The sequence below is a fragment of the Theropithecus gelada genome, chromosome 20 (genome assembly GCF_003255815.1).
Source record: "Theropithecus gelada isolate Dixy chromosome 20, Tgel_1.0, whole genome shotgun sequence".
In the NCBI taxonomy this organism is placed as follows: domain Eukaryota; kingdom Metazoa; phylum Chordata; class Mammalia; order Primates; family Cercopithecidae; genus Theropithecus; species Theropithecus gelada.
In genome coordinates this window covers 12,852,828-12,880,750 of record NC_037688.1, presented here as the reverse complement: position 1 = coordinate 12,880,750, position 27,923 = coordinate 12,852,828, and positions in this window count along the sequence as shown.

Sequence of the window (27,923 nt, the reverse complement as noted above, 5' to 3'; positions counted from 1 at the left end):
AACAACAACTGCCCCCACCCCCACCCCCCAACCCCCCTCCCACGCCAGAAGGTTGAGAGAATAGAACACGTGTAAAAAGAACCTGCTAGGCTGGGTTGCAGGGAGAAAATTGATATTAATGAAACATCATGAGTGAATTAAGACAGCCAAAGAGCTCTCAGATGTCTGCAGGGACTGCTCCTCTTGCTGGCTTTTGGAAAAAGTTAACTGTAAAACTTCCTCATAAACAAAAGTATTTTAAGAATTTCAACTCGGAGACATTCCTGGCTAGCAGGGCTCATGCAGTTGGGAATACCTTTGATTAATTCCGGCTGGTAATTAGGTTGGAGCGTGTTTGCACCAAGCACTCCCAAGAGCTGGATAAGGGTGAGGGAAAGGCTTCAGAAACATCCTAATCCACCACCACCCAGGCTAGAGCCCTCGCCTCCTGCCTTCTTGCCGGAAGGGGTGCCTGAGCTGGATGGCAACTTCTGGTTTTAGGCATGAGAACAGTACGCTCTCAGACCAGTCATGGAGTCATCTCCAAGACTAACTTTTACCAAAACCACCCTCTATGTGACTGTAGAAGACACCAACTGGGTGTCTCGCCAGCACTTGGTTCCTTTCTCTAAGAACACGGGATTCCTTCCTATAGAAGGGCGCTAGCAGCCTTGTTTGTATCAAGAGGTCCTAGCCACGGACACAGCCGGTTGGATGGGGGTGGTCACCTGACTAAAGCTAAGCCAATCAGATTATCTCCCCTGCACCCCAACACTTGGAATTGGCCTTTTGCAAAAAGCTAGTCAGTTTCTATTTGCTGCATGAACTGTGGTAGTGTAGACTCAGGAAATGCTGGCTGGCTGCTTTTCACAGAGAAAGCAGTTTACAGAGGAAAAAAGATGAAGATGTGGAGAAAAGGAGCAATTCAAGGCTATGGGGCCCTGATTCCAGTCTCCAACGAGGTCCAGTTTCATGGTGCCTTTATCGTGGCTTTGAGAGATGCGTGCAATAAATAATCCCCCTTTTATTTCTTGTGCAAATTTGAAGGGTTTCTGCTCTTTGCCTCCCAGACACCAACAATATGAGAAAATAGTAGTAGTCATGTCATGGTCTACGATGGCCCTAGTGCCTGATTGTGAGACTGGTCAGCAATACCTTCTTAGCATCCACTTCAGTTTAGGACACATGTCTTTAATGCCTCTTAATTCTTCCTGCTATGGTTTGAGTGTTTGTGTCCTCTTCTAAATTCATGTTGAAATGTAATCCCCAATGCAACAGTATTAAGAGACGGGGCCTTTACAAGGTAATTTCACCATGAGGGTCCTGCCCTCGTGGATAAGGTACCAGTGCCTTATTAAAGAAAGAAGAGTAGTTAGACCCTTTTTCATTCCTGCCATGTGAGGACACAGCGTTTGTCCTCTCCAGAGGATACAACATTCAAGGCACCATCTCGAAAGCCTTCACCAGACGCCAAACCAGGCCCTCACCAGACACCGAACCTGCTGGCACCTTGATCTTGGACTTCCAACCATACATAACTGTCAACAATAAATTTATGCCATCTACAAATCACACAGTCTAAGGTATTTTGTATAGCTGCAGGAAGAGACTAAAACACTCCCATTTGGGGATGCCAATATAGAGATAAATGGGTGAATATGCTATATGATTTGATGACTCTCCAAAGGCTGTCATGACCAAAAGCAGTCCCTGCCTGCTCCCTTATGTTCTCATTAAACTCATTCCACTGTAGGAATCCTGTAGGTCAACACAGGATGCTCCATGCGGGAGGAGACAGTCCCATTGTACAGATGACGTGACTGAAGCTCAGAGCTTAAGCAACTACTCCTTGCAGCATCTAGCAGCATTCTGGGAACCTAGCTTATACTTGATAATACCAACTCAGCATCAGCACCAAGCTGAGACCTGTGATCTGGTTCAGACTCATTAGCTGTCATCATACCATCAACAAGGCTGTGGCCTATCTGAGGAATCCCACAGGTATCAGAGGGAAATGACTCTCAGTCGTTCCCAACACTAGATGCATCTTAGAATTATATGGGGAGTTTAAAAAAAAATAGGCTGATATCTGAACCACACTCCAGACCAATTGAATCAGTCTCTGGGTTTAGGACTTGGACGTTATTCTTTTTAAAAAAGTTCCCAAGATGATTCTAAAATGCAATCAGGACTGAAAATTACTAAGCTGTGTGAATTATTTTTGGAGAAAAGTAGAGATTAATTGAGCTGAGGAGTGCCAGATTTTCATTGTTGAGCATTAAGAATGGACCCCCTGAGTGCCTTCCTGGGATGGGTCAGAGAAAGAGGGAAGAATAGGGTAGACAGGGACAGAATTAAATTCAGATGTTTTCTGTCACCATTGAGGTCAAACCAGCTTGCACTGTCTGAAATCCACCCGTCATTGCACTTCATTAATTTGAACTCCAGGTGAGAATTTATAAATATTCTCAAAGTATGAGTAAATGGCTTTGTTTAACAAGGGAAATATATAAATATGACTGTCAGTGACCTCCTTTGGCCTTCTTAAGGGAATAAGCCCTACAAACACACACACATATGCACACACGCACACACACATACGGACACGTGCCAATGGCGGGCATGTTAATGATACATCAGATTTTAGTCATTAAAGTAGATCTGTGGGGACCTCTATTTGCCAAACACTGTTCCTGGCATATGGTTAGAGGCTCAATAAATATTTGTTGAATTAATGAATAAATGAACATATTGTCACTGTAGAAATCACCACATGTTCTTTGGATTATAGAAGTTTTAAAAAGAAATGTTATATTTTGAGGTCCAAACAAAAATGAGCAGACCTGCCTCCATCCAGTACATGGGGGACTGTAGCCCAGAAATTCCAGATTTTGGCTGGAAAGTTTCCACTGGTTTTGTTTTCAAGATATTCAAGCTCTAAACTCTCCTTTCTGTATACTCCAAGGCTGGCTCCAGCCTGGTTAAAGTTTGGCCAGTAACAAATAGGGTAAGGCTGCATGTCTGCTCCTTGTATATGCCCTATAACAGGGAGGCAACTGCCCCTCCACTTGGTTTTTCTTCCAGGCATTGCCCTTTCAGGGGACACATTGACATCCCAGGGATCCTCAGACTTGCCAATCAAAACACTGATAAAGGCAGAGGAATGTGAACTCATAAACCCCATGATTTTGGGGTATTCCCTGAAGCAACCAGGGCTTACAAGTATATCTCAAGTTTCCTGAATTTTTACATTTAAAAATTTCAGATTTTTATTCCGCTATTATAGTCTACTTGCCAAAAAAGTTCTTGTTTTCTTTAATATTAAATTTTCTGGTTTAAAATAATATTTTTCATAAGGTTTCACCTAATCCCTACCTTATCTCCAATTACTTTCCCAGATGTACATGCCCAGTTTGAAAAGCACATGATAAGCCAAGCTGGGAAGAAGCTTAAAGGAAAGTGACCCGAACAAGGAGGGAGCTGTGACCTGAGTCCAGGAAAAGTGGTTAGAGGAACTGGGGGTGATTGTTGCTAAGAGGAAGGGGTCCAGGGGCAGGCACTGAGCTGTTTTCATATGTCTGAAGGCAAATCTATAAGACATATATCAAACTAAGTTCTACCACTTAACCAATAGTGTGTTGCCCGTTGATAAACATAAAACTCTTGGATGTCCTGGGGATTCTGGTACCTGTCCTCTGAAAGGGCACAAGTGTCTCTGATCTCTGGGTAGCCCATCAGCCAAGATGTCATCAAGCTGTTTTTTGTATCATGGAAAATAGTATTTATTTTTCTCAGCTTTAAATATTATAACTTGAATTGTGCATTTCCAAACCATTTACATCCTTTACCCCTTCTCTCACCTGGAGATTCTGTTGCATCCACCCAACCTACTTCCTTATCTTCTTGCCGAGTTTCACTATCTTAAGTACGTAGCTCCACAAAGCAGAATTTGTCCACTGAGGATGAGTTTTACAGAGGTAGATTCTATCACAGAAAAGAAGACTTTCTGAACATGACAGCCATCTAGCCATGTGATGGATTAACATGGGAGACAGTGAACCCTTGATGATTACAGATATGTAAGGAGAGGCCAGGGGATGACTTGTCACCAGAGCTTTGGGTTGGACTCTGTGATTTCCAGTTCTGATTTTGTGTTTCAGGAACTGGGACACACCACATGGGAAACCACACAACAGTCACACCTTTGTAGGTGAGATGTTTCCAGTACTTTAAAGACTGTTCTCCATACTTTGAAAAGATCCTGGGACCAAAAATGGAAGCAGATATTCTACTCAGGAAATTATTCTGGAAAACACCTGTAGAAGGTGGGAAAGTAAGACAGGGAGAAGAGAGCCAATAAAAATGGATAGATGAGCAAGTTACTACTATAGGCAGCTAGAGTAAAATCATGCTGTGACCATGTGAGAGTCAGCACAGAACACATTTTGAGTCATTGCTCCAGAGGGGCAAGGGAGCTGCGGTATTTGTACACCCAGTCCTGTCAGTTGTCTGTTGAGATTGCACAACAGGGAGAGAGGCATTGGCTGGAGAAAGTGCTAGGAAAGAAAGGCTGATACTGGCAGCAGAAAACAGTGCACTGAAATGATAAGTTTTGCTGGAGATTCCAGGGGTAGACAGTAATAGCTTGTGTTATAACTTTGTAAGATGCTTGACTTTGTTACCCCTGCTTTAAACCGTTCTGTCTAGCCTTAATAAAAAGGGTAATCTTCTGCCATTCCAGTCCTCATCTGACGCAATGCCTTCGCAGTGTTATGTTGACATGCTGTGTTATGTTATATGGTTGTTGTGAGCTTAGCAGGGATGCGAACACTGTCCCATAATAGAAAGTCACTTGCCTTGCAGAGCCTTGGAGACCAGGCCTCCCAAATTCCCAAATGAGTCTGATGTTCTTGATTGGGCAGACAGAACCAAGCATCCTCTTTCCTCCTCTCCCCGCAAGCCAGCCTTGCTCATTCTTTCTGGAACATTTAAATTCCTCAAGTCCTCTGCTCTCTTGTTCATTCTAAGATTAGACAGCCAACTGGTTTCGATGGCAAGTCTTGGGGGGATTAATTGAAGGGGCGGGATTAACAGCCCTCCCATAAGTCAAACCTCCAGATCTGAGTCATCACAAATGATGCCTTTTTAAGTACTTCCATCTTTGCTGGCATCGCTTTCTGACCAGAGGAAGAACAGCAGACAGGAGACAATGGGCCCCAATCTGCCCTCACAGCCACAACACTTCCTGGAACCAAAGGGCTGGTAATATGTACAAATGAGAGGGGCAAGTTCTTGGGCAGACCCTTCCCAAAGGGGAGTTAATCTTCACTGAAGACGTGCTTTATTCTGAGAATCTGTCTGTTAAACCCTGTGCAGGCAGCTGTTATTTCCAGATTAGAGGGCCTGTTGACAGCCTCTCTGTCAAAAGAGCTTTGGTTTAGGGATTTCAAACTTTGAGAACCATGCCTTCCTCCCAGTATCTGCTGGATTCATTTTGTCAGAGGTGCCAACCAAGAACATTTTGTTTTTTGTTTTTTTTCTTTCATATCTTTGGACACCAAGGCCTGGGACTGACTACAGCCTCTTCTGGATCAACTGAACTTTTCCTGGTCTTTTCTTTGTGTATGCCCCTTTCTCAGATGCTATAAGCTGAGACTTGGGTATATCTTATGCCCCCAAGGGTTCCTGCCTCCTGGAGTGTGTAGTTACACTGACCAGAGGTGGGTGGTGGGAACCGGGCACATTCACAAAGACATAAAGCCAAATATGAGAGCCTTGAAATGTGCTGCTAGGGGTTCAAAATCCCTTTGCTTGCCAGCTCTGTGTCCTTGGCCAAGCTGCTTCACTTCTCTCTGTCCCTGCTTCCTAGTCTATAAAAATGGAAATGAGGATAGCACCTACCTCATGGAGTCATGGAAAAGATAAAATGAGATTACCCATGTGAAGCACCTTGCCTGGCACACAGTAAGAGCTTGATAAATGAGGACTGCTTTCATCATCATCATCTGCATCAGCATCATCATCATCATCATCATCATCATCATCGTCGTCATCATCATCATCCGAACTTCAAGAAATACCAATACTGGGCTTTTGTAAGAGGATTAGGCCTCATTCATTGAGAAGAGTAAGAGGTAGCTTCTTAAATAATGAAAATTTGGAGATGTGCCTGGAGGAATGGGAAGAATTTGGGCAAGAAGTGAAGTCGTCGGGGAGGTGGCAAGTCAGAGAAGAAGAGAGAGGCGGTCATTCCAGGTGAGGTGGGGATAATGCCCAGGTGTGTGTAGGAACTAGAAAATAACACATTTGGTTGGAGTGGGCGTAAGAGACAGAGAGAAGGGGAAATGAGATACAGGAGGTAGGCTAAGCTGGGCCTAAATGCCAGGTTTGGGAGGGGTGAGCACCAGGCATGGTTTAACTAGAAGCTGATTTGATCAGAGCAAGGAGTGTGCATGCTCAGGCACAATTTTAGGAAAGGCCAAGTTCCTAAGATAAGGAAATTCTCCTTGGGTCTTAACAAAATGGCCAACATGACCATATGCTTAGATGTTCCATTTGTCAAATTACATCCTTTGGTTTGACAGCAAAGCTGAGGCCTTGAGTTAGGTTCCTGAAGAGTGAGGGGTAGGACATTTTATTGGACAGTATTGAATTTGTTGAGACCCCTGCAACTCCCCTGGAAGGGGATATGGATATGGGGTCAATTTACCCTCTGACCTGAAGCCACAAGGTTGATAACCAGCTGCCATAGTCTATGGGGGAGATGAACCGCTTTGTGGTGCTGTTCAATAAATCTGCTATTAGCAGGGAAAGTGCTTACATGCACTTAAAAAAAATTAAACAACAAAATAACAGCAGTTGATTGACAAGGCATCAATAAAGCTGTGTGGGTGCACTGTTGACCTCCTCCCCCCCAACGCAATACACACACCTGCCAATCTGTGTTTATTAGAAATCAGTTTCTATAAATAGCTTGTGGCAGAGAAAACAGTGAGCTACTTCTCAAATTCATGATGGTGAAATTCTAACTGTTTAATACTTGGCTCTTGGTTCAATTTAGTTGATTGTTCACTGCAGCTGAATTGTAGAGAATCAGTGGTAAGGGGTTGTTTTCAAGAGATGGTTAACAATATTTTAACTTCCACTTTTGAGACAGAACTGCTAGTTTCCACCCCAGATCCATTATTCCTTTTTGCTGACCAACTGAACTCCGGTTTGTTCTCCGGGTAGCAATATGCTGCACTAAAAAAAAAGCTTTCTTATTCTTCTTTAAAGCTATGATTAGCCACACAGTTCTGGTTAACACGACTTGGGGTTTCTGGGAAAGTTTTTGTTGTTCTGACATATATGCTACCCTTGTCTCCTTCTCTCCTGTTTTCTTCCTGCCTGGAATGTGGATGTAACTCTAGAGGTACAGCAGCCACGTTGTGACTATGAAGTTACAAGCTTGAGGCTTAAGACCACTATGCTAAGCATAGTGGAGCAGAAAGATGGATATGACTGAAGTCCCTAATGTTGTTGAGTCAGTTGCAGCCCCAGGCTTTCTATTCTTAAACTTTTTCTTGTGTGATAAAAATAAACCTTCTTCTGTTTAAGCCACTGCAGAATAATTGTTTATTAATTGCAGCTGACCACATCCCTAAGTGATGCAATCTTCTTCCAGAATCTCATCTCAAATGTATGCTGCAAGTATGTGAAGCTCATATATTCAGCATTGGATGAGATTCAGTGTTGGTAAAGTAGAGTCATACAGTAATTAAGAATAGAGTGTGGTGGCTCTTGAATCAGGTAGACCTGGGTTTAGATCCAGGAGAAAGCTGCCACTTATGAGCTCTAGGACCTTGGTCAGGTTTATTCACAGGTCTGAGCCCCACCTACCTCATGGGTAAAGCGTAGCCATATTACTTACTCCATCGGTTGTTATAAGTATGATGGTGAATGTAAAAAGCATAATCCTATGTCTCTTTTAAGGTCTTTTCTCCATTTATTCCATCTAGGTGTCAAACTTCATCTCCACCACTCACTAAACATGTCAAGCACTCTTACCTCTGAGCCTTTGTCCATTGCCCCCACCTAGAATCCCCTTCCCTGGGTTCCCACCCAGCAGAGCCCTATCCAGCTCTAAAGACCCTCTTCCATAAAGTCCCCATCATCATATCTAGCTAGAGGGAGCTCTGTCTAATCTCTCCGGGTCATTTCCATGAAAGGCAGTATTGCTAAGTGGTTACAAACAGGGGGTTCAGACTGAGACAAATTGAACAACTCTTCCATGTCTTAGATGTGTGATGCAGAGTCTCCCAGAGGCTTGCCCCACTTCAAGGAGGAAGAAGCCATGCTAGGTTGGGAAATGGTAAGGAATACAGAAGGGACTCTGAGATGTAGTTCCCAGAAGAAAAGATCTCCAGTGCCACCCCAGAGAGTCATGTATGGATGGGAGTAAGAAGCTGTAGAAGCCACCCTGGCTATCTTACTCCATTTTGTGCTGCTATAACAGAATTCCAGAGGCTGGATAGTTTATAATAAAGAGAAATGTATTAACTCATGGTTCTGGAGGCTGGGAAGTCTAAGATCAAGGAGCCAGCATCTTGCAAGGGCCTTCTTGTTGCATCATCCTATGGTGGAAGGGCAAAGAGAAGGAGAGAGACAGAGAAATAGAAATAGAGAGAAAGAGGGGTTGTACTTGTCCTTTCATAGGGAACCCACTCCCGCAATAACCTACCTACTTCTGTGATAACAGATACATCCATTTAAGAGAGTACAGCCCTCATGACCTAATCAGCTATAAAAGGTCTCACCTCCCAGCACCACCACATTGAGTATCACGTATCCAGCACATGAACTTTGGGGGACACATTCAAACCATAGTAATTTCTTTGTGTCTTTTCTGAACTGTGACCTCTGAATACCTGCTCACGTCATTGTGGACAGAAAAGTAAGTGTTGGTTTGAAAGCTGCTCTGAAAGGTTCCCGGGGCTGAGTCTTTCACGCTTGCTGTCTTCTGTGGCTGCTCAGGCTTGAGTCTGTCTGCCTGTCCTCTCTCTCCGACCAAACTCTCCTCATTGCAGGGGCAATCTAATAGAGAGAATTGATTAGATATTGAGGAAAGAATTGGGAAGCCAAACAGGATGGCAAGGCAGCCTAGGGCTGGAGTGGTAATAGGAGGGGGTGGTGTCACCAAAGCCCAGAATCTGGGGTCACTATAATGGAGCTGCCCAGTTGGGAGCTGGAGCAACTGAGAAGACACAGCACTGCCAAAGGCTCAGCAAGGGGAGAAAATGCACCAAGGCTTGTCCCGCCTCCGGCCTGTCAATCTCCTTCCAGTGTCTCCTATTGGTCCAACAGACCAGGAAGCCCTTGACAAAGGAGCCTGGGAAATGTATTTCCCTGTAGAGCAGGAACTGTATTAGAGAGGAAACAGGTCCAAGTTGCAGGTCATAGGGTCAGGAACAGCTCCATAGATGTTCACTACATAGTCTCAGAGACTTTAGACCTACAAAGCAGCTCAGAGCACACGAAGACCATCCCTCCACTTTACACATAAGTAAACTGAAGCAGAGAGAGAGACTTGCTCAAGTCTTCACAGCCAATCTGGTGCCAGAATCTTGATCTCTAGACATCCAGGACCCAGAGCACTTTTTTCCTGAATACTTCCAGTGGCTCTTTCTATGAGCTGCAGAGTCCCAAGTGCCAGAGGCTTTGCAGTCCATGCTTCCTGCCTCTTCTGCCAACTTTCAAGCTGCTTAATTAAAAATCAGCTCCCTGTGTCTTGACATCAGCTCAGCCTGGATTTCAAATGACGGAGCCCTCCACCTAGCAGACAGTAAGAAGCCCTTGCTAAAGAAAGAATGAGCCACTACCTAAGCCAGATGGGCATAGGCATAGCTGAAGAAGGTCCAAGAAGAGGGCAGATACATGTTAAAAGCTCAAAACAGAGAGCACTGTGCTGGGGGTCCACAGGCCCGGGATCTGGTTGGTCATAGGTACACACCTTCCCATGATCCAAAGAGGAACGTGCTTATGGTGCAGCTTGTGCTGTGCATGCACTTCCTGGGCATTATTCTCAGCTCACTGCACCTTCATTTCACAACCTTTACTGGGCACCACCAAGCCCCAGGCCTGTGCTGGGCTCTTGACAATGACAATCTCATATTTTCTCTCATCATCTCTCCAGATGGGTATTGTCAACCTAATTTCACACGAGAAGAAACTGAGCCAGAGTTTATCTATTTCTCACCATCTTTCACTCAGTCGTGAGGGTCTCCTATCTACCAGGCACTGTGCTAAGTCTTCTCTAAGTCGTTATGTTATTTAATCCTCAAATTGGCATTATGATCTACAATGACTCTTTCAGATGAGGAAGCTGAGGCTTGAAGAACATACTGATTTTATTCATTATTTCTGTGAATTCTGAAGTAGGCCAAACTGGTTTTCCTACCATGGGGGAGGGGAGGAGTGGCCAGAGTACAGGACAGGCCTGTAGTCACCCTGGAAGACTCTCCCAAATGTCCTTTCCCTCTGGGCAAGGGATTTGGCCCTTCTGTCACCAACAGGCCTGCAGGTGGCAGGTTAGTAGGACAAGCCTTTGAGAATGTTTCCAGACCCGTGCGCTTTGGCCTAACTCTCAGCTTTGCAGTCTTGGTTCATGTCAGCCTCAGATTTGCTTTCTAAGAGAGGCAGGGCTAGGATCCTTTTCCCCATTTGACTGATGAAGATGGAGGCAAGTCCTGTAGCCTGTGCAGTCTGAAACTGTAGACTAGGAGTGTAGTGGATCCTTTGGTGCCCTGGATAGAATCCCTCTATTAGGTTGGGGCATGCAGCCCTCAGTGGCTATAAGTATTGGCTGCTAGTGGCTCACAGGTTTTCCTTTCTCCAGGCAATTGTCCTGAGAAGATTGTGAACCCTTTTTCCTGGGGGGTTAAACTCCCCAATCCCTGAGAATGACCTGTAGCCAATGATCAACTGACATGAGGAGATGAAAGCCTAGACACCTGGCCTCTGAGTGGAAGTCCCTCTGAGTTGTGATTCATGCTCTAGGGCCCACCGGGCATTGAGGTTGAAGCTAGACACCAGCTAAGACCAACTTCTGGGTTAGCCCCTTCCCTTACTCTAGACCACTTCTCTTACTCTCTTTCTCTGGAAAAATAAAAAAAAAAGAATCACCCATATCCCTGTTCTGGGTTCTGCTTCTAAGGATGACTGAAGGTATCTGAGTAAAACCTTGGAAATCATCTAGTCCAAGTCCTCATTTTTATGGAGTCCTGCCCTGATCCCAAGCCAGAATGGGTTGCCTTTCTCATTGAAGCTTATACTGCATTTTCTTGTAATTGTTTGCTTATCTGTCAGTCCCTTCTGATTGACTAAAATATAATCAAGGACAGGTCTGAGTTGTAGTCAACTTTGTGTCTTCCTCTTCAGTATTTACCTGTGGTAAATACCAACTGATAAGAACAACAATAATAGCAACAGCAATAATGTTAAATATTGCTGACACTTACCAATAATTTACTACATGCTAAGCACAGTTCTAGTGATTTGACATATATTAATGTATTGATACCTTGCCCTAATCCTCTTGAATAGGAAATATTATTATCCCACTTTGCAGATGAGGAAACTGAAGTCTGAGAAGAGCTATGAAGGGGAAGAATCAGGACTGGAATGTTGCACTCCTGACTCCTCCCTGGGGCTCTCTCTCTCTATGCTCAGAGAGGATGCACAGCCCCACTGTGAAGGCAGGCAAGAATTTGTTCAAAAGTTGCCCAAACAGTGTTTCTCATACTACCCTCTGAGTACAAGAAAGTAGCAGTATGCTTGGACAAAAGTAAACCAGGACAAAACTAAACATACTGGTCTCCTAGCATGAATCATACAAAAATGGGGAAGAAAGATGGATTATTGAATGTCGGACCTCTGCTCCAGGTAACATTTCATCAGTTTAGGAAATGGAGGCATACCCAGAACCTGTCTGAAAGCTGGGTGGGGAGCGCAGAAGGAAGGAATCTCTCTTCTGTACTTCAGCCATCACTGCCCTTGAAGGTATTTTTACCTCCCCTGGAGACACATCAACTCCTCAGATACAACATCTCTTTGCTTTTTCCACTTAGGATCTGAACCATGGAGGGAATCTCAGGATCTCGAGGCTATAAGAGACTCTAGGGGTCACCTAACTCATCCCCAATTCAGGAATAATAATAGTAAGAAAATGTGTTCGCATGTAATGGGCACTTGCTATGGAGCAGGCATGCGCTAAGTGTTTATGTATTTGTCTCAACCGTGCTAGGAGGTAGGTCCTGCAGATAGCTCCAATTTGCCGAAGAAGAAATGAGGTAGAGAGAGAGTTGGAGTAATTTGCTTTAAATCATGCAGAAAGTAAGTATATTTGTTAGGATAGCATTAGCTCTGTAACAAGTAATCCTCAAAATGTTAATGCTTAAAGCAGTAGAAATTCTTAACAGTTTAGAACCTCTAAACGCCCTACCATTCCGATGCAAGTGCATCTGGTCACTGGGTACTGTCCTCTACATGGTGCTTTAGGGACCCTGACTCCTTCTGTCTTGCAGCTCTGCTACTCTCTAGGGCCTTTCCTCTGTCAACCATACCTACTGGTAAAAGAGAGAGCATGGGGCAGGCACATCTAGTCCTTAGAATCTTGGTCCAGATTCATGTATCATTTCCTTTCTCATCACTGGTGAGAAACAATGACGGAGTCAAATCTCAATGCAGGGGAAAGGCAACCACTTCTCAGAGACAACTCTGCACTGCAGAATGAAAGCAATGAATGAAGGCAGGACGAGGGAGAAGGGGGAGTGGACATTACAACTTCATCTGTCCTCTTTAACCGAAAATGTAAAAGCTTTCCCAAAACTCTCCCAGAAACTTCCATTTAGGTCTCTTTGGCCAGAGCAGGGTCACAGTTCTGTCCCTAGCTGCAAGGGAAACAGAGAAGACCAATAATAGGATTGGTAGGATTAGCTGATATCTATGATGTTCTATCACCTGGAAGTGGGTGTGTTGCCTTCTAGAATTAAAAAAAGGATGCACTTATCAAGGAAGAATAGGGGTACATGCATATGGAGTAACCAGCTGCTTGGGTCTATCACACATTCATTTATTCAAAGTCTATTCCGCAAATGTCCACTGAGCACCTTCTCTGTGTCAAGCACAGCACCAGGGGCTGGAAGAGGTGTTCTTTCTATCATCCAAGGCCATTCACACTTCCACTCAATACTGCACTGAAATTGTCCTCACCAAAGCTACCAGGAAGCTCAAGAGAGATTACCCCCAGAGACGTCTTCCAGGGCTCTTCCTAGACCTTGTGCCTGCATTAGATGCTTTTAACATGTCAGGGTCATCTCTCTTCTTTGGGGTGGCCCAGAACAAATCCAGGGCCCCAGGATCAGATGTAGACATCGCATGATCAGATATGAAGGTGTTCTTCCCCATCAATTCCATCAGCAGAGAGGACTCTGAAGAACTGGCAGCCTGACCCACAAGCCGCTCCTTTGGCTCCCTGGAGGGATGCAGGGAGGGGCCTTTCCCATCATTTCTGATGATTGAACCAAATTCATGTTCAGAATGTATAGAAAGTTATTTGGGCCAAATTTCCATGTTAACTGTTTAGATCAAAAATGCTCAATGTCAGTTAAATTTGGTTGGATTGTAAGACAACACAGTCAAGATCAAGAACATGTGGCCTGATTTGATTTAACCCAGAGAAGAAATGCCTTTTTCTTTCTGCTGAGCTATAACATTATACATATAAAGATACATACACGCTTGCTCTCTGCCAGAAATGTCAACTGCTTTTGATCTCTCCCTTTAGATATTAAAGTTTCCCCTCCTCGCCCCTCAGCCTGGTGGGCCCCGTAAGGGCTTTCAAACCAATAAACAAGCCTGGAGCTGCTGAGATGGTAGAAGCTGTTTGCCTTTCTGAGCCAGAGCACCGTGGCCCAAAGGTCGTGTTTAATCAGCCTCAAGGTTTTGGTTAACATTGACTTAGAGTTTAAAATAGCATTTCAATAACCTCGGACCCTTCCTACTCCCCCTCATCAGCCATGAGAAGAAGGAGACAGAGGCCCTTGGGTTTGGGGTTTTGCGTGTTTGTTGTTAAGGTTCTGAAGCAAATGAGCTGTGCTTGGCTGGTGGCCATGGTGGAGAGCTCGCCTCCTGGCTTCAGGGAGGGACCTGGCCTGAATGCCAGTACCAGGTCCTGAGGGCCCCCTGCTAATAGGACTTAACGTAGCAGAATGGCAGCTGCAGATTGTGTTTCTTTCTTCTCCTCTTCTCAGACTCTAAAGATACATCATGCTCTTTAGAAGACAGCCGGCAGCCAGCCTTGTAAGAATTCTCCGTTTTGCCCACCATAGTGAGTAGGAGAGGACAGCAGAGGCATTGTAGTCTTATAAGCTGTTTGTAAACTCACCCAAGACTAAAGATGGTAGAAAGCACTCACTGCCATTCCTACTCTCAGAGAGGTCCTTCATGCCACACAAAGTCCCCTGAGATGGCTGTTTGGCTGCTTCTGGTCTCTCTTTTCTCCTTCCTTTTGTCCAAATTCCAAATTTCTCACTGGACATTCCTCAAATATCCTTGGCCAACCCAGTTTCTGCCCCTTTACCTTTCTTTCTTTCCTTCTCATAGTTCTCAGAATAACCATAGAATATGCCAGGAGTGCAATATCCTGAGATAGGTAGGAACTGCTTGGGGCAGCTGATGTGGTTTGGCTCTATGTCCCCACCCAAATCTTATCTTGAATTGTAATCTCCATACTCCTCACATGTGTCAAGCGAGAGACCTGGTGGGAGGTGATTGGATGATGGGGACTGTTTCCTCCATGCTGTTCTCGTGATAGTGAGTGAGTTCTCACAAGATCTGATGGTTTTATAAGTGTTTGACAGTTCCTCCTTTACACACTCTCTCTCACCTGCCACCATATAAGACGTGCCTGCTTCCCCTTCCACCATGATTGTAAGTTTCCTGAGGCCTTCCCATCCAGGCAGAACTGTGAGTCACTTAAACATCTTTCCCTTAAAAATCACCCAGTCTCAGGGAGTATCTTTATAGCAGTATGAAAATGGACTAATTTAACTGCACAGGCCCTGTTTCTTTTCCTCCTAGAGAATATAATATCCTGCATTGGGAAGGAACTGTGCAGGACAGCCCAAACTTTGTTCCTCTTGTCCCTGGAAACAGAATGTCTTTCAAAACTTTTCCCAGTGAGTCATGTTGTCCTGAAGTATATAACCCAGAGCAGGTTGCCTTCAGGGTCCTACCTTTCATCCTTCATCCTCCAACCACTACACTTTCTTGAGCCTTGGAGGATCTGCTTACAATGGATTATAAGCTTCCTTTGTCCTTGAGGTCTATCTGTAACCAATAAATCCACTTCATATAACTTGTGTGACTATGTTCTGTCCCACTGGACTAAGGCAATTGGTAAAGCTTAACCAGAATGCAGTGGGTAGAAGCATTCAGACTCCTATTCCTGGTGGTTGGCATGGTGATGGTCTCACTGTCCTCCATGCAGTGAAAGTCTTCCCTTTGGAATGGTAATTAGCGAACCTACTTCAAAAACCTCCTCCCACAGGATCCTGGTCCTTCCCTGGTGGCGTTATTCCTGGGCCATCCTTAGAGCCTGGTGGTAGACAGGCTCTATATAAGACAAATTTAGCTCTTCTGAACAATCTTTCTAGTAAAGCATTCTTTCAATGTATTACTATGCTAAAAAAAAAAAAAAAAATACCCTGCTCATCTGGCTACCCAGTGGGTCTGGGGCTAATCATGCCATCTCATGTCATCAACAGAGAAAGACATTCCGTTTCCAGGGGCAAGAGGATCAAAGACTGGGCTGTCCTGCATAGTTCCTTCCCAATGCAACATATTATATTCTCTAGGAGGAAATACAGTCAAATAGTTCAGCCAGTCTGTATTAATCAGCATAAGGTAGGTTATGCTGCAATAACAAACTAACCATGTCTCAATCCAACAGGAGTTCATTTGTCACCCATAAAAAATCCTGTGCAAGTGAAGCAGCTCTTCAGGCCATCTGGTCTCCATGCAGTGACTCAGTGATCCAGGCAGCTTCCCTTGTCTCAACACATGGCCTCCATGACCAGTGAAGAGACAACTGGAAGGTTAAATCAGTATTTAAATCCTTTGGCTCAGGAGTACCTCTCACCACTTCTGCTCACAGCCCACTGGCCAGAGCAAATCGAATAGCCATACTTACTGCAAGACATCTGGAAAATTTGAGGAAACATATGGATATTAGCTGAGCTGGAAATTCCTTTGCCCCACACCCCTCTCTCTCCATATCTCAGAATCATAGTTTCTAGAACACATGGGCTCTTAACAGGGTATGGAGAAGTCACTTCTGAACCTATTGTTAGAGATGGACTGGGATATGCCGGAACCCTGAAGTAGAGATGGAAGGGACACCACTAGAATAGTAATAATAGTTAATATTTGTTAAGTACTTCCTATATATCAAGCATGTGCTTAACCTTTTCATGCATTGCCTTATTTATTCCTCTCAATGACCCTGAGCCTCAGAGAAGTTAAGTGACTTGCCCCAATCTCTTAGCCAATACTGGGCAGAACCCCCTCTTCACACTGCGGAGGACTGGGCGACCCTGGGCTGTGCATGTGTCAGCTCGAAGGGGTCACTGTGCCTCCAGAGAGGAGCTTTCAGCTCCTGCCATAGCTGATGGTTGCTGGCATCAGCAGTTTTCAGAAAGCACATCACCTGGAGATGCTGCCCCTCAGGGGACCTAGTGTCCCTCCAGCCATGCTTTCTCAGTTGGCCAGGCATCCCTAGGGCTAGATTCTCATTGAATAGCTGCTCCAGTCCTGCCTGAATGCCTAGATTTGGCTGAGAATGTCTTCAGTTCCTGCAGACCTCAGGTGGGCAATCCTGGTATCCAGGAAAGAGAGGTAGGTGAATCCCAAGGCTTGTCTTCAAGCACAGCACCATGACCATCCCCAGGGAGAGAAAGAAGAGCCACCTCCTCGGGGCTCTCTCCTTGCCACAACCTCCCTACAGCTCTATGGGAGCTGTTTTTCTCCTCCATTAGGCCTGACAAGGAGAAGCCTGTGAGAATCTGATCTATAGCTAAATATAATAAAAGATTGGGGATATTTCATTGTTACATCCTAATCCAGGCCCCAAGAATTGGGTACACATATGCCAGGAAAGCTGGTTGGGTGGGGCAAAAATGTCTTCACTCATTTGGCCACTTATTGGATAGCTAATGACTGTGCAGATTCTGCATCCAGCCCAGAAAGAAAAATGACACAAGGTTTCCTGTGTCTACCCTCCAGCAGGAGGTAGACAAATCATCCCAAGAGAAGGGGAAATGACTATAGTAGAAGGAGATACACAATATGATGAAATCCCAGGGGTGACATTCACTTCCCACAGGTAGGGAAGGCTTCAGTGAGGAGGTGATGAGGATTCTGAAGGGTTTCACCTCATTTGGCCCCAGGGGTGGGAGCAGGCAGAGAGAACAGCATGTGCAAAACTCCGGACTGTTGAAATGCGTGTTGTGTCCCAACAATGCTAATCTATCCAGCATGACTATGAAATTGGGCATAACCTGTGCAGAGGAGATGAAAGTGGCTGGAGAGAGATTTCCACTTTGAGATGATGGGCTCTGGGGGAAATTCACACGAATGGTGGCATTTGACTTGAGCCCTCCTGAAAGTTGAGTGCATGTGGAGATGGAGAGATTGATGTTTATCCTGGGCAGAGGCTCAAGGCCAAGAAGGGCAGGGCCTGTGTGAGGAGGGAGGGGGGCCCCAGGCAGAGGGTAGACTTTTCATTTGCTGCGTAGCAAATTGCTACAAACACAGCAGATTGAAATAGCACCCACTTATTAGCTCACAAGTCTGTAGGTCAAAGTCTGACGCAACATGACCTTATTGTCTGCCCAAGGTCTCACGGGTTGAAATCAAGGTGTTGGCTGGACCACAGCTCTCACCTGGGGCTCAGGGTACTCTTCCAAGCTCTCTGGTTATTGACAAAATTCATTGCCTTGTGGCTGTGGGATTGAGGTCCCCAGTTTCCCGTCTTCAGCCCCGAGAGGTTGCCCTTTCCATCAGCAGTGCACAGCCTGGGTGTTTACCTTCTCCGTGGCCTAAGTCTATCTGACTTTCCCTTGTCCATTCAGTGGAAGAAAACTCTCTGCCTTAAAGGGTTCCCATGATCAAGTTAGAGTTGCCCAGACAATCTCTGTATCTGAAGGTCAACTGATTTGGGACTTTAATTTTACCTGCAAAAATCCCTTCACCCCAATACCTAGATTCATGTTTGATTAACCACAGGTCAGGAATCTGGGGGGTGGGGGAAGCTTAGAATTATACCTACTATTCCGGGCAGCTGGAGTAGAAAAGCAGAAAATTTGAAATAGAGCAGCAGGGAGAGGAAGCAGGCCCAGGCCGAGGAGTCTTCTAAGGCAGGCAAAGGTTGACATTCATCTGAGGCTTGGACTCAGAGCAGTGGTGTTCCCTGGGGGCCTGGCTTAGGGTGGACTGCATGGAAGGGCCATGGCTTAGGGTAGAAGCTGCTGAACCTGATTGGCTATGCCTAGACTGGGCTCCCAATGGACTTCTGAGTCTAGTGTGGGAGGGAAGAGGTGGGGCAAATACCTGCAGGGAAGAGACTCTGGGCCCCACCAGGTACCACAGCTCAACCAGTCTTCAGTCCCTGCTAGGCTTTCTAATGCCACAGCTGCCCAGAGAAGCAGAAAGCCTCCATCCAAGGTTCTGCTGGTCCAGCCACTTCCCTTCTAAACCCCAATGTCCTCACTGCCTAGGCTGAAGCACCAGGGTAGATGCAGCTGGGAGACACTTCTATGTCCATTTCCAGGGCAGGCCTTTGGTCAAAGCAGATAGCCAGAACTTAGGAAGAGTCAAGAGGCATGATTAGGGCCATCTCCATTTGTTTTCAGAGGTGGAAACCATGTCTCAATCCAACAGGAGTTCATTTGTCACCCACAGCTCCAGAAGCCATCTTGGAACATGAAGCAACCTTGAGAGTAGATCCACCTGCTGAAGACGGTGGAAATAAAATCCCATGCAAGTGAAGCAGTTCTTCAGGCCATCTGGTCTCCATGCAGTGACTCAGTGATCCAGGCAGTAAGTTCTGGGCAGAGTCAGAGCTGGTAAGGTCAGAGGGCGATTGAGATGTAGTCCTCTCTTTGTTCACTCAAGTTCCTGATATCCCTCCCATCTCAGGAGTCTTACGGCTTTCTTTGCGTCCTTCCTTCCACAAACTCTGGGGCTCAAGCTTTCCTATGCAGAAAAGAGACCCCAGTCTCGCTTCTGAATGAATCTCTGGGAACTTGATGTGCTGCTTTGACCAGGATTGGGGGTTAGGACTGGGACCATGCTTAACCCGCAGGAATGAATTGCAAAAGTCAGGGTATCAGTGAAGGCCGAGAAGGAGGGAGGGAACTCTCACAGGAGGAGAGCAGGGCCCTTCCTGGTGCTCCGAAATCACAGCTCACATCTCTTAGGCCCCCTCTGTCCTCCACCTAAATGGAGGCACTAATTTGTTCACCTTGTTTCTTAACCCATTTTCTTTCTCCACCACCCCACCCCCCACCCTCGACCAAACTCTCAGTTCTGAAATGTTTTCTTGAAATACTTCAGTGACTACGTATGTGATGAGTACAGAAGCCTCTGGCTGTGAGCGCCCTGAATTGCCATATTGTCTGAAGTCATACCTTGGGCTGCCCAAAGCAACTGAGTTGGAGAGATTCACTAGACACAGCCTGGAAAAGGAAGCGGTACCCCTGGCCCCCTCCCACTGAGCAAGCCTCATCAGAGTCTGCGCAGGCGTGAGCTTCAGTGCCCAGGTGGAGGGGAGCTGGTGACATTCCCCCTGAGCACGTGGAAACAGATGCCTTAGAAAGCCTGTGGATTACTTGCCTGGCAAGCACTGCCTGCTAATTAAGTTTCACTATTTACTTCTGGAAAGAGAAGAGGCTGTCTGGGCTCTGGAGAGGGCCTGACCCCTCCCCTCTCTCCTTCCCATCCTCCATCCCGAATCAGGCCCCAAAACCCTTCTGGCTCCATGCAAAGGTTAGGCACCTCTTTGGGGTCTGGAGGAGAGGAGAAGTTACAAAAGACCATGCTCACCCCCAGGCCATCTCTGTGGGTAAAGAATAAGGCTAGGGGTAGCGGGTAAGAAAATGAGGCAGTTCAGCTTAAGCCAATTAGCTCTTTCTAGTTACATGACCTTGATCTTTCTGAGGGCCATTTTCTTCATTTGTAAAGTGGGGGAGATGTTCACATTTACTTGTGAGGATGGTTGGAGGAATTGGAAGAGTGTGTGTGGGGAGTGGGGGAAGAAGTGAGATCCCCACCCAGTGTGCATCCTGCCCTTCTCCTTTACCTACAGACTTATGATTCTTTATTTGAGCAGTAAAGCACTTAGATAAAAGAATACATTTCTGGCCATTCTCGCAGATAAGGATGACCCATGAGATGTGAATGGAAGCTATTGGTGGTGATGGTGGAGTTTCCAGGCATGTTACAGAAGGCTGCCTCAAATGAGAGGCAAGTCTACTGTCTCTCCCTCCTCCTTTGCTCCTCCTTCTTGCCTGGAGTGCACACATGATGGCTGGAGCTCCAGCAGCCATCTTGGAACATGAAGCAACCTGGAGAGTCTTCACCTGCTGAAGATGGTGGAAATAAAAGATGGAGCTGTCACACTGGCCCTGGGCTATCTAATCTTGGGCTTATTCTGAGGGATAGAGAAGTAATCTCTCATTTTTATTTAAGCCATTGGTTCTCAAACTTTAGCATGCATTAAAATCACCAGGTGCACCTGCGAAAACGCAGATTCTTGGGCCCTATCTTCAGATATTCTCGTCCAGTCGACCTGGAGTGCAGCCTGAGAATTTCATGTCTAACATTTTCCCAGGTAATGCTGCTGCAGATCTGGGTGTCACACTTGGAGAACCAATGGTTCAAGCCACCATGGATCAGAATTCGATTTTATGAAGCAGAACCCAATCCTACCACGGATAGCAGGGTGAGCACTTTGCACTGAATAAATGGGATTCATATTTTCGTACAGGGAACAAGTGATTGTGAGACTGCCTGTTCACCCCACTGAGACCCAGCCGTGGGAGTAAATCAGAAGCTCAAGGGGCTGGAAGGGAGCAGAGGGAGTGATGGTTAATCTGCTCATCCCCTACTAAAGGGCAGCCTTGATTGACCTCAAGAGCCCCAAAGGAGGCTTGGTGGTCCCAAAACCCTTGTGTGGGGAGAGGCTGAGTACCCACCTTGCTCAGGCCTATTTTATAGCATCTCCTGTTCTTCCAAGTGTCCTAGAAACTTAACAAGTATTCCAAGAAAGTTGTTTTTTTTTTTTTTTTTTTTTTTTTAAAGCGGGGATCTCACGTGAAATGTTTCCTGAGCCAAGCCCTCTGCATGTATTATCTCATTTAATCCTCATGACCCATCTCAAAGGTGAGGAAGCTGAGACTGACAATGGCTAAGTAACTTGCCCATAGTCACAAAATACTAGGAAGTGATGGAGCCCAGACTCAACCATAAATCTGCCTGACTGTAAATGCCACATTCCAAACGATGATTTAAGGCTGGTGTCACTCTTGCTCCACCTCTGGGCTGGGCTAAATTGTATTCTCAGATACCTGAAAGCCAGAGGACTGTGGGGAAGCTTTAGAAGAGGGTGGGGTGGGCAGACAGTTGGACCCACCCAAGCTCTGGGGCCACCCTCCTACCCCTGTGTCCATGGATCCCCAGTAAGAGCTGAACACCAAGTCCTGTAGAGGCTGAGGGAGGTGGCCCCCTGCTCCTGGCAGGTGACCTGTGGTGACAGATTGGAAGCCATACTTCTCTCGAGGGGAGGGGGTCAGTGGCCCAGCACTTCTAGCTGTTCCAATAAAATATGAAGTTCGGCAACTCCAGGCGATTGCTCTCTCCTCTGAGTGATGACCTTGCAATCGGCTCTCAAGCTAGCTTGATTTATCCACTCCAACCTGAGCAGTCCAAAAGGATGAATGAGCCCCAGGCCCTGCAGAGGAGAGCAGGGTCCCCAGGAGCAGTGAGGCCGTGGGAGTGGGGGCCGTTTGTCACCAGCGAGCCCTGCTTAATTGTGGGAAGATGAAGCAAGGAGGTACTGGATTGCACTGTGTAAATTACGGTCTTTTGTAGTGCCACCTGGGGCCCAGTCTGGAGGGTGGGTGCTCCTATTTGGAGAGAGCTGCAGGACACAGACTGGCTGCTGTGCCCCACAAACACTCCGTGAAAGGGACAGGCTTATGTAAGGGCCTCAGCGTGGACCCTGCAGGCAGGGACTGGAGAGCTATGTGGTATTGCAGCTGCAGTGCAGTCTGCTGTGCTCTGCAGTCAGGGTGTCCTTGGTTCAAATCCTAGTTGTGCCATTGGCTGGCCACAGAGCAGTAGCCATGTCCCATAACCTCTCTCTTCTGGCCGTCATGGTTAAGAGCACTGACTGTGAATTTGAATCTGGGCTCTGCCCACTACCAGCGGTGCAGCTTTGGGCAAGTCACTTTATCTGTCCCTGTGCCTCAACTTCTTCATCTGTAAAATGAGGCTAAATAATAGGACTTAGCTAATAGGGCTGTATCAGTTTCCCAGGCCTGCCCTAACAAATTGCCACAAGCCAGGTGGCGTAAAGCGACAGAAGTGTATTCTCTCAGAGTTCTGGAGACCCAAAGTTTGAAATCAAGGTGTCAGCAGGGCTGTATTCCCTCTGGAGTCTCCGGGAGAATCCTGCATTGTCTCTTTCTGCTTCTGGTGGCTTCAGGAGCTCCCTGGCTTGTGGCTGCACCCCTGCCCTCTCTGCCTGTGTGTCCTATTGCCTTCTACCTGTGTCTGTTTTCCTCTCTGTTTTTCATGAGGACCCTTGTCATTGGATTTAGGGCCCACCTGGGTAATCCAGGGGGATCTTATCTCAAGATCTTTAACTTAATTACATTTAAGACCCTTTTTCCAAATAGAGTCACATTTGCAAGGTTCAGGGGTTAGGACTTAAACATATCTTCTTTTTTGCAGGGGTGGGGAGGCACCACTCAACTCACTACAGGGCTGCTATGAGAGTTAATGAATTAATATTTGTAAAGTTCTTAGAAGAGGGTCTAGCACACAGTAAGTGCCAACAAGTATCTGATATATTTATATATATACATATGTATGTGTGTATATATATAAAATATATGTGATATTATAAATTAAGATATATGCAATATTACAAATTAAGCTATCATATTAATGCATATGTTTATATGTACATTAACATAGTATAATTTATCTACATGTATATGTGTACAGAAAATAATGGCATACATCTTGCAGCAAGTCAGACTAAGACCACCTTTGCAAAAATTATAACAGTAAGAAAATTATGACAGTGAAAAAGATCTGATCTAACCAACCCCCATCTTGCCTTTGACCTCCAGACTGGCCTTCATCACTCCTGGGCTTGGGCCAAGCCAACTGTGGGAGAAATTTAGTTTATAGTTTAAATGATAATAACCCTTTCCCCAAACTAAATCACCTTTGTAAAACTAATGAGAGAATGCCAGATTAGGAAGATGAGCAGAGTCTGAGTTCTGCTAAGATATAGACACAAATGATTACTGGCTATTATTCCAGAGGTCGCAAGATTTGCACTTCTCCAATCACTCCTGCAGATAAAATCACTATTATAGAACTTAAGATTGGCCTTTTGAGATACCTTTTCATGTCTTTGCATTTCTGATGACCTATGGCTCCACCAGGACCCTCCAATCAGTCCTGTGGCCCCCACCCAGAAGTGGACTCAACAAACACAAGAGAATTAATGAATTAATCTGTAAAGGACCATTTTCCACACCTCTATGATCGCATCCCCTCAACCAATCAGCCACACCCATTCCCTTGCCTGCCAAACCACCCTTGAAAAACCCTAGCTTCTGAATTTTCAGGGAGACTGATCTGAGTAATAATAAAACCCTGGTCTCTCATTCAGCCAGCTCTGCGTGAATTAAACTCTCTCTACTGCAGTTCCCCTATCTTGATAAATCAGCTCTATCTAACCCATTGGGTGATTATAAGACGATTGTAAAGATTAGAGAGGATGATGGGTGTGAAGTGGCTGTCACTGTTTCAGGGTAGAGTAGATACTCAACAAATGGTAGCTTTTGTAATTATGACATTGTACCAGGCCCAGGGATGGAGTAGAGCAATCATTCAAGTATTTATAGATATTTATTGATTATCTATCATGTGTCAGGTGCTGTGTTAGGCACTGGGGAGACAGAAAGAGATACAATACAATAATCCTCTGCCCTCATGGAACTTATATTGTGGTGGGGAAAACAGATAAACAAATATATATAATGTAATATCGGCAAGAGATAAGGAAGGGCAAACACTAGCTATCAATAATGACTGTAACTGTAATGCAAAATCAAATTGCATCTTGGTAGAGAGTGGACCCCTTAGGAAGACAGGCATGAGAACTGATCATCCCCATCAACCATCTCAGGGTCTGCAAGTGGGAAGAGAGGAGCTGGGGCTGATAGGCAAGTCTCAGAAGCCTTCAGGGTGCAGAGGCATGTCTTGAAATATGGGGAGGGAGTACCCACTGTGGTGTTGTACTATAATAAGAAATATATTCAGTCTTTCCTCATGGTTCCTGAAAGAAGGAGCTCTAAGACCCTTGAAGTCTCTGGAGCGTTGAGTGTCTTTTTGTATGTTAATGAGATGATTGGTGGCTAGAAGCCCCTACATAGCTTCAGGATGGGGACTGGATGGCAGAGGAACCAACCATATGATTAGAGGACTGGAACTTTCAGTCCCAACCCCTTACCTCTTGGGAGAGGAGAGAAGCTGGAGATGGAGGTCAACCACCAATATCCAATGATTTAATCAATCATGTCTACATAATGAAGTCTCCATAAAAGTCTAAACAATTGAACTTCTAGATTGGTGAGTGCTTTCACATACCAGGAGGGTGGCACACCCCAAATTTCCAGGGACCAAAGCTCCCATGCTTGGTACAGGAGCTATTAACCATGACACTAAAAGAGAGTAAGAAAAAGAGTGCTGAGAGGTGTGCCAACAAAGTTCTGTGTGCACCCATGGGGTGTGCAACTTGTACACCTATGTGCACCAGGTGAGAGACTGATTGCACTATGGGAAAGAAGACAGTTTTCACAGAGAAGACATTATATGAGAGTTGAGACTTGAGTACAGGTAGAATGATATTAAGTAAACATTGGGGAAAAGGAATTCCAGGTAGGAAAAACCAGCCATGCCTGGCTGTCCTTCCTCTTGGATCACTTGAATCACTCACTCTAGAGGCCACCAGCCACCATGCGGTGAAGACGCTCAGACAGCCCTGGAGAGAGGTCCATATGGTGAGGAACTGAGGCCTCCTGCCAACAGCCACCATCACCCAGCCATCCCTGTGAGTCAGCCATATTGGAAGAGGATCCCACTGCCCCAGTGAAGCTTTCAGACCATACCCTATGTACCCCTTCACTTGGTTATTCATTTGTATTTGTTAAAATAATGCCCACAGAGAAAGCAGGAAAGATCTACAATTGACATCCTAACATCACAATTAAAAGAACTAGAGAAGCAAGAGCAAACACATTCAAAAGCTAGCAGAAGGCAAGAAATAACTAAGATCAGAGCAGAACTGAAGGGGATAGAGACACAAAAAACCCTCCAAAAAATCAGTGAATCCAGGAGCTGGTTTTTTGAAAAGATCAACAAAATTGATAGACTGCTAGCAAGACCAATAAAGAAGAAAAGAGAGAAGAATCAAATAGATGCAATAAAAAATGATAAAAGGGATATCACCACCGACCCCACAGAAATACAAACTACCATCAGAGAATACTATAAACACCTCTACACAAATAAACTGGAAAACCTAGAAGAAATGGATAATTTCCTGGACACTTACACTCTCCCAAGGCTAAACCAGGAAGAAGTTGAATCCCTGAATAGACCAATAGCAGGCTCTGAAATTGAGGCAATTTCAACCAACCAAATAAATTAATAGCCTACCAACCAAAAAAAGTCCAGGACCAGATGGATTCACAGCCGAATTCTACCAGAAGTACAAAGAGGAGTTGGTACCATTCCTTCTGAAACTATTCCAATCGATAGAAGAAGAAGGAACCCTTCCTAACTCATTTTACGAGGCCAACATCATCCTAATACCAAAGCCTGACAGAGATCCAACAAAAAAAGAGAATTTTAGACCAATATCCCTAATGAACATTGATGCAAAAATCCTCAATAAAATACTGGCAAACTGAATCCAGCAGCACATCCAAAAGCTTATCCACCATGATCAAGTGGGCTTCATCCCTGGGATGCAAGGCTGGTTCAACATACGCAAATCAATAAATGTAATCCAGCATATAAACAGAACCAAAGACAAAAACCACATAATTATCTCAATAGATGCAGAAAAGGCCTTTGACAAAATTCAACAGCCCTTCATGCTAAAAACTCTCAATAAATTCGGTATTGATGGAACGTATCTCAAAATAATAAGAGCTATTTGTGACAAACCCACAGCCAATATCATACGGAATGGGCAAAAACTGGAAGCATTCCCTTTGAAAACTAGCACAAGACAGGGGTGCCCTCTCTCACCACTCCTATTCAACATAGTGTTGGAAGTTCTGGCTAGGACAATCAAGCAAGAGAAAGAAATAAATGGTATTCAGTTAGGAAAAGAAGAAGTCAAATTGTCCCTATTTGCAGATGACATGATTGTATATTTAGAAAACCCCATTGTCTCAGCCCAAAATCTCCTTAAGCTGATAAGCAACTTCAGCAAAGTCTCAGGATACAAAATCAATGTGCAAAAATCACAAGCATTCTTATACACCAGTAACAGACAAACAGAGAGCAAAATCATGAATGAACTCCCATTCACAATAGCTTCAAAGAGAACAAAATACCTAGGAATCCAAATTACAAGGGATGTAAAGGACCTCTTCAAGGAGAACTACAAACCACTGCTCAGTGAAATAAAAGAGGACACAAACAAATGGAAGAACATACCATGCTCATGGATAGGAAGAATCAATATTGTGAAAATGGCTGTACTGCCCAAGGTAATTTATAGATTCAATGCCATCCCTATTAAGCTACCAATGACTTTCTTCACAGAATTGGAAAAAACTGCTTTAAAGTACACATGGAACCAAAAAAGACCCCACATTGCCAAGACAATTCTTAGTCAAAAGAACAAAGCTGGAAGCATCACACTACCTGACTTCAAACTATACTACAAGGCTACAGTAACCAAAGCAGCATGGTACTGGTACCAAAACAGAGATATAGACCAATGGAACAGAACAGAGCCCTCAGAAATCATACCATACATCTACAGCCATCTGATCTTTGACAAACCTGACAAAAACAAGAAATGGGGAAACGATTCCCTATTTAATAAACGGTGCTGGGAAAATTGGCTAGCCATAAGTAGAAAGCTGAAACTGGATCCTTTCCTTACTCCTTATACAAAAATTAATTCAAGATGGATTAGAGACTTAAATGTTAGACCTAAAACCATAAAAACCCTAGAAGAAAACCTAGGTAATACCATTCAGGACATAGGCATGGGCAAGGACTTCATGTCTAAAACACCAAAAGCAATGGCAACAAAAGCCAAAATTGACAGATGGGATCTAATTAAAGAGCTTCTGCACAGCAAAAGAAACTACCATCAGAGTGAACAGGCAACCTACAGAATGGGAGAAAATTTTTACAATCTACTCATCTGACAAAGGGCTAATATCCAGAACCTATAAAGAACTCAAATAAATTTACAAGAAAAAAACAAACAACCTCATCAAAAAGTGGGCAAAGGATGTGAACAGACACTTCGCAAAAGAAGACATTCATACAGTCAACAGACACATGAAAAAATGCTCATC